The sequence below is a fragment of the Quercus robur genome, chromosome 6 (genome assembly GCF_932294415.1).
Source record: "Quercus robur chromosome 6, dhQueRobu3.1, whole genome shotgun sequence".
Lineage (NCBI taxonomy): Eukaryota > Viridiplantae > Streptophyta > Magnoliopsida > Fagales > Fagaceae > Quercus > Quercus robur.
Window position 1 is genome coordinate 53388966 of NC_065539.1, and position 11870 is coordinate 53400835.

At 33.7% G+C, this 11870-nt stretch overlaps 1 long non-coding RNA gene across 1 annotated transcript; it reads right to left on the bottom strand.

Annotated features, from left to right (window-relative positions):
• Positions 1–6670: 6670 nt before the first annotated feature.
• LOC126689765 (uncharacterized) lies at positions 6671–7173 on the bottom strand. Its single transcript, XR_007644600.1, has 2 exons — positions 6987–7173; positions 6671–6887 (listed from the first exon to the last, which is right to left on the bottom strand). It is a non-coding gene; the product is annotated as an uncharacterized LOC126689765 (long non-coding RNA).
• Between the last annotated feature and the right edge of the window lie 4697 nt (positions 7174–11870).

Genomic DNA, 11870 nt, shown 5'->3' on the forward strand with positions numbered 1-11870 from the left:
TCGTCCATAAAGGTGTTAATGCCTTTTTGTTCCAAAGCCTTATATAAATAGGTAGTAAAACCTGTACGGGTATCATCACCTCTAAAGCTCAAAAAAACATCATACTTCCATCGGCAAGTGGAAGAAGAGGAGGAGGCTCCTTCGTTGGTCAGGACAACCATTGGGATCTATAAGCAGAAGATTGAGAAGATCAGAGATTTGATAAAGTGGGGGAATTAAAAGAAGTGGGAGAGAGTGAACGAATGGAAGTAAGATCACGGTTTTGACGATTGAGTCTTGCACCAGAAGAGCCCCGGTGCTGTGAGGCTCAGACTTGATTGAAATGCTCTGAATCAGTGCGTTTGATTGCGAAATTGATAAAAGGAGTGAATTGAATCAGACAGAGAGATCAAATCGAAATGGAAATTTGGAGTTAGATAGATGAAAGTTTTAGAGTGAGAGTGGGTGTGGGTGTGTGTAAAGGAATTGTGAGTTGGCATTTGGTATTTGTTTGACAACAGCAATTTAAAGTATCACGGGTCTTCGGCTTTCCGTCCAAGAACATTTGGTAAAGGGTGTGAACGCTTTGAAAAAGGAGCCTTTCATGTGTGTAAACAGTCCCACGCTTTTGCAATTTCCAGGAAACAAAAGAGTGGAAATAAATGACAGAACATGATGGTTTTCTTACTTTTTCCTGACAACGCGCAATGCAATATACGAATTTATTCCATGATTCACGCTTTTTCAGTTTCCAGGAAACAAAGGGTGGTCGAGATTGATAATTGTAAAAAGAATTTTTAATCTCAACCATCGATTAGAAGAGGTAAAAAAAAAAAAAAAGTTAACAATTAGGAAAGGGGAAGTGAGCGCTTGGAAAAAAAAAGCCTTTCATGTACGAAGCAGCCCCACGCTTTTTGAATTTTCAGGAAACCAGCCTTTCAATTTCCACTTTCTTTTTTATTAGTTTATTTTTTTTCTTTTACTTTGTTAGTATAAAAAATTTGTAATATTTCATGTATTTGTGTGATTTTTTTATATCATTGATATATTCAAGTTATCTTTTTATTATATAATTTAAATATATTAGTAACCATTCTAAAAAAAATTCCTAAATCTATCACTGTTAATTCCCCACCATTATATTCATGGTGTACTATTGACATTTATGTCACATTGTCACAATGAGGATATAAATTGAGCACCATATGTCAAACTACATTTACAGCTTCGATTAGCAAAATGTAAAGTTATATCTAATATGATTTTCGAATCATTTCCACTACTAAATAAAAGCTGAAGAATCATTAGGAAGGGGAATAGGAACGAAGGCCTTGAAAAAGAGCCTTTAAAGCAGAAAAATTCCTACGCACCTTCAGTTTTCCTAAGAAGTTAAGTAGAAAGTGCAAAACAGTGACTTTTTGTTTTAGACTCACCCTCTTTATTCCATAGAAAAAGAAAGCAGTTTGAATATGCCACCAAATAAACAAAAAAACAAAGGCACTAAAAAGTAAGAAATCCCTCTTCCTTGAAGTTTACGTGGTGCAATCTTTCCAACCAATAGTCCCACGCGGTTTCAGCTTTCCTTCTAATAAGTTAAAGTTGTTGCGTTCCATCACATTTTCACTCTAACGTGTACGAAGATTCTTTTTGGAAACTTGGAAGGTGACATAAATTAGTTGGGTTAAAATTGAAAAGTATTGACATAATTATTAATTGATTTTTCATTTCCAATAATATTAACAAGAGTAAGGTTACCGTCAGAAACCATTTTACAATATTTGTACAAAATGTTAATGTGACCAACCTCTTATTAGTTTTCATTTAGATTTATCATTAATATCACTTTTTCATTTATCAATAATCAATCACAACATCAACAGTTTATAAATTTTTTTGTAAAATAATTTGTATCTCTAATATTATTTATATTAACAAATATATAAAAGATAGAGTATCAATTGTCAATGATTCTAGTCTTTATATATATATATATATATATAGTATCAATTATTTTTTAGCAAAGTTTCTCTCGAAACTAGTTTGGAAATAAACCCTTCATATTTTTTATATGTCTTTATATTAAGTGTGAATTTTAAAAATCTAGCATCTAGATTACATGTGCTTATTAAGGATAGAAAATGTTTCTCTCATGCATGTTTGGTACCAAGGAGGGAAGGAGGAAAGAAAAGAACGGAATATACTGAACTTTTTTTTTTTGTTTGGGTTGCAAATAAAAGAGAAATAAAAAGAAAAATGTTTACTTTTTTGGAAAATGCTAACGGATACCCTTAAGGCAATAATTAATAATTCGTTTAAAAAAAGTTTTTATGGGAAAAAAAAAATTAATGTTTCGACAGCTTTTTCCATTTCTCATTAAAGTGATGTCAAAATTTTCCTAAAATAAATTGTTAACCATTATCTTAAAGGCACCTGTTAGCATAACCCTTTTTGCATTTATATCCTAATGAAATAGGGAAATTAGCACAAAAGTAATTTTTGGAGTTCAAAAAAGTCAACATTTGTGGCTAGAAGAGATTTCTCACCATTTCCACCCAAATTGGGCGGACACAAAATGTAAGCCCAGAGGGATTTTGGTTTCCTTCACTCTCGAGAAATTATTAGCTATAACAGAGGACCACATGGATGTGCTGATGTGGTCCTCCCAACCAATGGTGATCTGCCATTTGGACAATTAGCAGATGTCAACTTTAACCATGCAATAAATACAAACTTAACTCTAGTTTGGATTAATCTAACTAGCTTACCTCTTAAAACCAAAACCAAAGTTAAGCCACCAGCCACTTTAACCCAAACCACCAAAGCAAACCAAACCCACACGTTTGGGTTAAAGTGCCATCCTACTTTTATGATGGCATTGTAGACTATTGTATTTGTTTTTCAATCATTTTTATTCTTTCCTTTTCCTCTGTCAGACTTCTCAACTCTCTCGTTTTCCTCATTTCGTCTCCCTCTCTCTCTCTAAATTGCTCTCAACTCTCTCACTCTCTCTCTCTCTTTGTGCCGGTGGTTGGACCTCCACGCCAGTGTGTGGGTCGTGGGTTAATGGATCAATGGATCGGCGGGTTTGGATTTTAGGGTTTCGTGGTCTTTTTTTTTTTTTTTTTTTTTTTGCTACGACCGATGCTTAAAGGAAGAGGTGGGTCATGGGTCATGGCTCTCTCAAGTCCGGAGTTGCTGGGTTTTTTTGGTCGTCAAAGATCATCGGTGTTTGGGTTCGATTTTGCTGGGTTTAGGTCTAGTGTTGCTAGGTTTTTGTTGGTCATTTGTGGGTTTTATTTTGGCAGTGGTGGGTGGTGGGTGATGGGCAGTGAGGCCTTACTTGTATAATATTTGATTTGAATGTTATTCTCTTTGTTTTGAATCAATTTTGAATAATTGGTGTGTGTGATTTTGATTTTTTGTGTGTTGTTATAGATTCGGACTATTTCACCACCTCGCCGAAAATGAAGGCTCCAGTGGAAGTTGCAATTGGAAGAGAGGTGAAAATTAGAGAGAGAAGAGAGATGGGAGAGAATAGATATGATTTTGGGATATATTATTTTATTGTGTAGAAATATTATTTTAATGTGTTGTGTTGTAAAATAAAAGTTGAGATGCTGGGAATATTGTAAAATGGTATGGTATAATTGATAAAGTAGTTTTTGAAATGGTAAAATAAGATAGGATACAATTTCCGGATGCAAATGCTTTTATTGGGTTTTTCGCCAATAACAATTCTATCTTTTGAATCCAAGTTATTTTGTCAAAAAGCACTAAAATTTTCAGTCTTCTTGTAATACAAATCCTTCTCAATGTCAACTTTTTAAATTTTGATAGTCTTGAACTAAGTTTCACAGATCTAATTCATCATCATCAAATATCATCTCCCTACTTTTGCATTGCCGGATTGTTTTAGGTGGTTGTCCAAACTCCAACATTGCAGCTAACCATGACTGATCAAGGTATTTAACAAAAACTCATTTCACTCTTCAATGTTTATTTTTCTTGCTCTAACTAGTTTATTAATTGGTGTCTTCTATGTATTTCATAAAAGTCCAATATGAGTATACTAATATGTGTGTGTGTGTGTGTGTGTGTGTGTGTGTGTTGTTTTCTTCCTATCTAATTTATAGATGTAAAGAGGCTAATTTTTTATAAGTTTATGATAAGTCTTTGTGTTAAAACGCATTCCCTCTCTCTTGTGTGTGTGTGTGTTTGTGGTGTTTCCTTTAACTATTTAATAAAATTCAAAAATGTGAATAGTAAAAAAAGGAACTATTTCTTATGGGTTAATAGTTTGTACACACCATTCTCATCACTCTTGTTTTTCAATATGCTTTTGATTTGAGTTCTCATAGAAACATATTTTGTGGTGTTTTATAATTACAGTGGTGTATTATAATCATAGATATTAGAATCAATGATGAAGACCTCCAAGATATTGAAAATTTGCTTGGAATGGTGGTACACAATGAGGATAAAGCATATAAATTGTACAATGATTATGCCATACGAATTGGGTTTAGTGTTCAAAAAAAAAAACTTAGATATTCAAAAGATGGTATAAGACAACGAGAGTATGTATGTTCAAAAGAAGGATTCCCCCAAGATAGTGACCATTTGGATGATAAGAAGTTCAAAAAATTACAAATTAGGACTAGTTGTGAAGCTAGTATTCGGTTTACAGTGACAGAGTGGAAACCACTCACTTTAATTCTAATCATAATCATGAGCTTCCAAAACCAGAAGAAAGACCATTTCTAAGGTTGAATAAAAAATAAATGATGCTCAGTTGGGTGTAATAAAAACTTTTAAGGAAGCAAGTATGAGAACAATAAGCGCACATTCCTATTTAGCTAAGGAATTTGGAGGGTTTGAAAATGTTGGATTTATAATACAAGACTGCTATAATGTGGTGAACAAGCAAAAGTTAATCAATGTGTTGGGGTTGCTCAAAGTTTCATTCTCCTATAGTAACTTGCCATTTTTATTCATTCCCTTCCCTATTTTGTGCAGAACATTTTTAGATTTAGATTATTCATGAAAACTGGTCTTTTTCTTATTAATTTATCACATATACAAGTTGACACTAATTATAGACTTCCAGGATGATTTGAGATATGAATTTTTGTTTTCTATGGAAAACAATAGATTTGTTTTATTGAGAAAAACAATTTGTACAATGGGTAACTAAAAGAAAGAACATTCCTCTAATTCCCTACTCAAGCTCCTCCTTTGGACAAGAAAATTTTATAAGCTCATGAGTTACATAGTTACAAGTTTTTCACAATACATGAAAGGAAATATCATCCTAAACTAATCCTGCCTCAGCAGAGTAATTTTCCCCATTTGCTGAAGCATTCACTAATCCAACATCTTCATATTCAACATCTAAATGTCTGAAACCAACATTTCTACTCCATTAAACAGTGCAGAGTAGCCCAGAAACCTATAGACTTTGTTCCAGCCTGTTAAGGACAAGTTTACCTCACCATTCAAAGTTCAATTATTAAGATTACACAATTAGAGGATAATAGCCAAGATTACAACAACTCACTTTTAGATAACATTTTAACTTTTGTATATTTGAACTCAAACTCTTCATGTACATCTGTCAAAACTAGGGGTGTGCGTGGTTCGATCGGCTCGATTTTTTCTCAAATTTGTTACCGAATCGATAAAGATTGGTTTTCTCATAATTAAAACTGATGCATACCGCTTAGGGTTGGTTTTCCGACCTATAACGGTGCAGTGTCTTGCGGTCGATTTAATCGGTTCGGTCGGTTTGAAATATTAAAAATTCTATTTCTTTCTTTTTTATAAAAAAAAATCTGTCCAACCTGTTCACACATAAAATCTGTTCAAAAAAAAGCAACAAAATCTGTTCAAATTTCACAGAAACTTCATAAAAAAATCTGTTCAACTTGTTCACACATAAAATCTTTTCAATTTGTTAAAAAAACAGCAACAAAATCTGTTCAAATTTCGTAGAACTTCATAAAAAAATCTGTTCAACCTATTCACACAAAATTTGTTCAATCTGTTTAAAAAACAGCAACAAAATCTATTCGAATTCCACAGAAACTTCATAAAAAAAACTGTTCAACCTGTTCACACGTAAAATCTGTTCAAAAACCTATTCAATCTATTCAAAAATCTATTCACACATAAACAAACTGTCCAAATTTCATCATTTCATTCACACATAAACAATTTGTCCAAATTTCATCATAAACTTGTCCAAATATGACAAACTATCCAAATTTTTTCTTTTCTTTCACCATGCAAAAATGTTTGGAAATTGCCTCAATAAGAGTTCAACTCCCAAAACACTATCATGTAACATATAATATCATTAGTGGCATTGCGTGTGTCAGTGTCAATAACAATAAGCGTTAATGTATCCACTTAATAACGTATTACAGAACCATTTGTTGCTGTCCACAAATGCCAAAATAAAGATATATAAATTAAATTAGCATTTAAGCAAAAAAAGGCTAATTGCTTGTATCCCTAACGATAATCCCACCCATAAGTAACTAAATAACTACCATTAGTGAAAAGTCCACTACCAATAACATATACAAATATAATTAGCATATAGGCAAAAGAATGTTAATTCCCGTAAGTCCTTTGTCCAGTGAGTCTATGCACTATGCATAATTCTAGACCTCCTATAAAATATTAAACAAAACAAAATAAACACGTTTTAATAACCATAAAACATTTATAAACAATAAAATATTTATAATTAGCAGTTTAGCACAAACGAATGATAATAGCAAGTATACTTACATAATACTAACTACTAACGAACTCCAAGCAAAGAGCAGCATATCACTTATCATCATCCAACATAACGGTGCTTGGATCCTCCTCCATAGGCATTGGGCAAATCGATGCAATTTCTACAATCTCATTCAAAACAAAATGATTCTTAAGTATTGAGCAAATAAATAAACAATTGACGCATACAACAAACAGAATGAACATATATATATACACACCAGTGTCAATCTCAAAACCATCCATATCCTCCACATTATCCATGCTCTCTCTAATCTTTATTGGTCTTTTATTCTTTGCATCCTTTAACCAATTCTGGGTACAAATAAGGGCTTTAACTATATTAGGAGATAGTGAACTACGGAACAAATCCAAAACACGTCCCCCCGTACTAAAAGCAAACTCGGATGCAACTGCAGAGACAAGAATAGCTAACACATCATGGGCAATTTAGGAAATGACTCGATATCTAGAAGAATTCGTTTTCCACCACGTCAAAATGTCAAAATCTTCCACATCAGGGTCCTTATAAGATTCCAACAAATACCTATCCAACTCATATTTGTATTCCACACTGTCCTCATCCACCAAGTGTTGCTTAAACCTATCATTATAACTTTTAATGCGATCAAACAATGAAACATTACCAACACTTGGCCCAAAGTCCCTAGAGAATGAAGCACTACTACCACTACCACTAGAACTCGAAACTCCATTTTGACCCATTCTCTCCATATACAACCTCTTCAATGCATCCCGAACCTTAAAGCTCATCGCATCCCCCTTGTTCTTTCCATACCATTCCCTAAACCAAAACTTGACATACTTCTATTTATACCTTGGGTCAAGAACAATAGCAACAAAAAACATCAAATTGATATTATCTATACTTCCCTAATACTTATCATACTTTTTTTCCATCTCTACCGCCATACTCCTCAAAAGTGGATCCCTATCAACACTACACAATTGTTGCAATTGATATTTAATGCTAATTAGCTCATGGAAGTATGTATTAGAAGTGATAAACAAGGACCTAGAAAATCTAAGTGTTGCCTCATAAAATATGCCAAGAAATTTCACAAACGTCTTGACATTTTTCCAATCAAGATAGTTAGGAGGATCAATGGGCTTTTTCCCATTACCATCTGCTTCACAAAAATAAAGTTTATAATATCCATCCTCCTCTTCCAACCTAACAAATGCTCTCACAAATTTCAAAGCACAATTTAACATGAGATAAGTCGAATTCCACCTTGTTGGCACATCAAGGGACAACAAACATTTGACTTTAATTTTCTCACTTTCAACACATTCTTGAAACTTCTCAAACCTTGCAGGAGAGACTTTCACATATCACACTGCATTCCGAACCTTGGCAATTGATTCATTAATGGACTTCAACCCACTTTGCACTATCAAATTCAAGATATGTGCACAACAATATGCATGAACTCACCACCCAATATGCTACTATCACTTTCTTTTATTTTCTTCTTCACATAATCAATTGCCACATCATTAGATTTAGCATTGTCCGTTGTAATGGCAAATAACAGATCTATACCCCACTTCAACAAACATGACTCAACCACTCTACCTATGGTGTCCCCTTTGTGATAAGCTATAGGACAAAAGTTCAAGATTTTCTTTTGGTAAGTCCAATCCCCATCAATGAAGTGTGCGGTGACTACCATGTAGTTCAAGTTTTGTATGGACATCCAAGTATCTGTTGTCACACAAATCTATTGCCCAACAAAAGCCATTCTCAAAATATCCACTTCACTAGAATAAATCTTCATACAAGCCCTTGCAATGGTAATGCGATGGTGAATAGGAAATCTAGGCTCAACTATTTCCATAAATTCTTGAAAGCCTTGATGCTCCACCAATTTAAAAGGTAATTCATCAATAATGATCATCCTTGCCAACACCAACCTTATCCTCTCTTCACTATAGTTTGCAACCACTAACACATTTGAACCACCTTCCCCTTCCATCTTAGCTTGGAAATACAAAGTTTTTTGCTTATCATCACAGGGAAAATGCCACTTCTTACACACCTTCATGTGGGGCAATATGCTTGAAGTACCATTTTTCTTATCATGACAATTATATTGATTTTTACAATACTTGCTTTCAAACCTTAGCTTCTTGGGATCAGGACCAGCCAACTTAATGAAGTGCTGCTATACTATAGATGGGTCCTTACCACATTATTTAGATGGCAGTGGGGGAAGTGATGTACCAATTCCAATTGGTGCTACAGGTTCAGGTGGATTAAGGTTAGCACTACGAGGAGGAGGTGATTAAGGTCCCTAAGGGCACCAAATCCAAGTGGAGCATTGAAATCCATCTAATAAAAAAATTTCCAACGAACAAAAACACAAAGTTTCCACAACAATATCAAATTATAATTTTTCTAGCAAATACAATATCATATAGCTCACTCTCAATCAATCAATGTCACAACCAAATCCAATAATAGCAATAACTAATTCTTTTAGTTACAACAAGGCAACAATAACAAACTAACAATCATTAGTCATTACTCAACAATTCATGTCACTAAAAAGTCATTATGAATTCAGTCAATAAGTTTCTCCTCAAGACCAAATTTATTTTTTCACAACCAGCGAACCAATGTATCATCCCAAATTCAATAATTAAATTCCTTCTTTTTTTTCATAATTTCCCCAAGTTTTTAATCAATATTGTATCGTAAATTAGACACGAATTAATGCATAAATTTTTTTTAAGTACAACTTAATGCATAAATACCATAATGATATATAACTTAGCAGTTCGTAAATGTCACAAATACAATGTCATAACAAACAAGCCTTCTTTCAAGAACTCACAACCCCCCCCCCCCCCCCAAACAAAATAAAAACCCAAGATTAAAATTTACCCTTAATCGTTTTAAAATCAACCCAATTTATTTACAATTACTACCTACTACCTAAATTTTCAAAAAGTAAGATATCTACGCTAGTGTTATGGGAATTCTAACAAAAATCATTGGAAACTCATATTTGCTCACAACTGCAAATGATGGGGAGCGTCATTTCTATGGTCGTGACATGCTTAGTAGATAACAAAATACCTATGGTACACAAGTGATAGTACATTTGCATCAAGATGGAAAGTGCCATGAGTAAAATCATATGGAGCACAATTAACAAACATACAATGCCAAAAAAAAAAAAAAAAACTTCTCTACATAACAAACAAAAAGTTACTTGCCCAGAAAATTACCAAATTTTTGTCGTAGACACAAGTCAAAAAAATTACTAGAAAATTACTTCCCCACGGCACACACACTATCAAGTATAACAAGACAAAAAAATTCAGAGGAGAATATTTAAATAATCAATGAAAATTACTGAGAAAATCAATTTAACAAAAAGCAGAGCAAAACTGGTTCAAAATAGGCAAGAACAGAACTTTTTACAAGCTACAAGAGTAACAAGATTATTAAACTGCAACTTGATGTCCATTGCAATAACCATAAGTGACAAAATGTTGGTTTCGAGAGAAATGGTTTGGATATTTACAAGTCTTAATACCTCCATAATAATAATAGAATTTAATAAGGTACCATATTATTTTATATTTGGTGTATTAAAAAATATATGAAAAATCTATATAAAAGTGGTATTATATTAAGGGTTGTGTTAACAGGCACCGTAATATGCTCGTTAACAACACATTTTCTAGCAGCTTTTCAAACTCTTGGGCAGCTTTGGCAATTTTTTTGACAACTTTTTTCCTTTTTTTTAAGTGAAACCCAAAAAGGGAAATGTTAATGGTGCTTGTTAACATTTCCCTTATATTAATTACATCATTAATAATATATATATATAATTATTATTTTGTAAACTTATTAGATGTTTTTTAATATCCGAAAGTACCGGGATTTCCTCATATCTATTCGTCGTATGTGCAAATGTTTAGGGATTGAGATTTGATGCAATTAACCCCCTCCATCTCACAACAATTATTTATTAATCTTAGTTTTTTTACTTTTTCTCATTTTTTTTTATATTCAATGGGTGAGATTTAAATCTCAGCCACTCATAGCAATTGCATCAGGTGCAATGCTTAGAATATTACTCATGATCTCAATCCAAAGTTCAGTTCTATACTTCTATTATGTATGTAACTAGATTTGGAAAAACTACGAGATATCCAAGAAATGGAAATCCTTCATATCATGAAAGTTGCTAGATTTGGTAGCACAAGGGGATATCCAAGAATTGGAAATTCGTAAATGTAGTACCCTAATAATACATCTACTATTTGTAAACGACGTATTCATCCTTTCAAACTAAAACAAACAAACAAACAAATAATTTTTTTTTTTTTTTAAAAAAATCCCCAAAGAACATCAAGAAACACTTGACAACTTTTGTGACTGTGGGGCCAAAAAATTTGTGGCCCTGACCCACTTTTACATTGGGGCCCAAGGCCCGAGCCGATGAGGGATATAGCCGAGGACATATAATATAAGTCCAAGTAACCTTGAGACATAACCGAGGATGACTCTGTCCTCGGCATCCCCGAGGCCCTCCTAAAAGAAAGGGCAAGAACGGTATCGGAACAGTTTTGGGAAAAACCTAAAATATCCGCGTTGATAGAGAAAGGACCCCTGGACAATATGGCGAAAAAGGATAAAGGAAAAGCTGCCATTACTGCCATTGAATACTCTGCATCTGACAGGATCATGCTTTTCAGCTTTTACAACCACCCCCAACCACTTTGGGTATGGTCTGAAGGGATAAGTATCAGTCCTGGAAAGTCGAACCTACACATGGACGTTGGATGAAGGGTACAGGCTAATATAAAAGGAGAAGTAAGAAATCTAGAAAAGGGGCTAGGAAAAAAAGGCTAAGAACCAGAGACTCCTAGGCCGTACCAAGGAGAAAGACTTCTCAAGCGAACATAGTTTATTTCCGTATGAACACCACGACCAACCATCGTCCGGTGACCAAGGCCTAGCCTTTCAAACCCACGCTCTACAAATTTTATTGTTTGGGCCTTTTAACGTTCGAACCCAACATCATTTTGGAGTCGTTACAAATTGAGTCTTTACAATTAGCGTC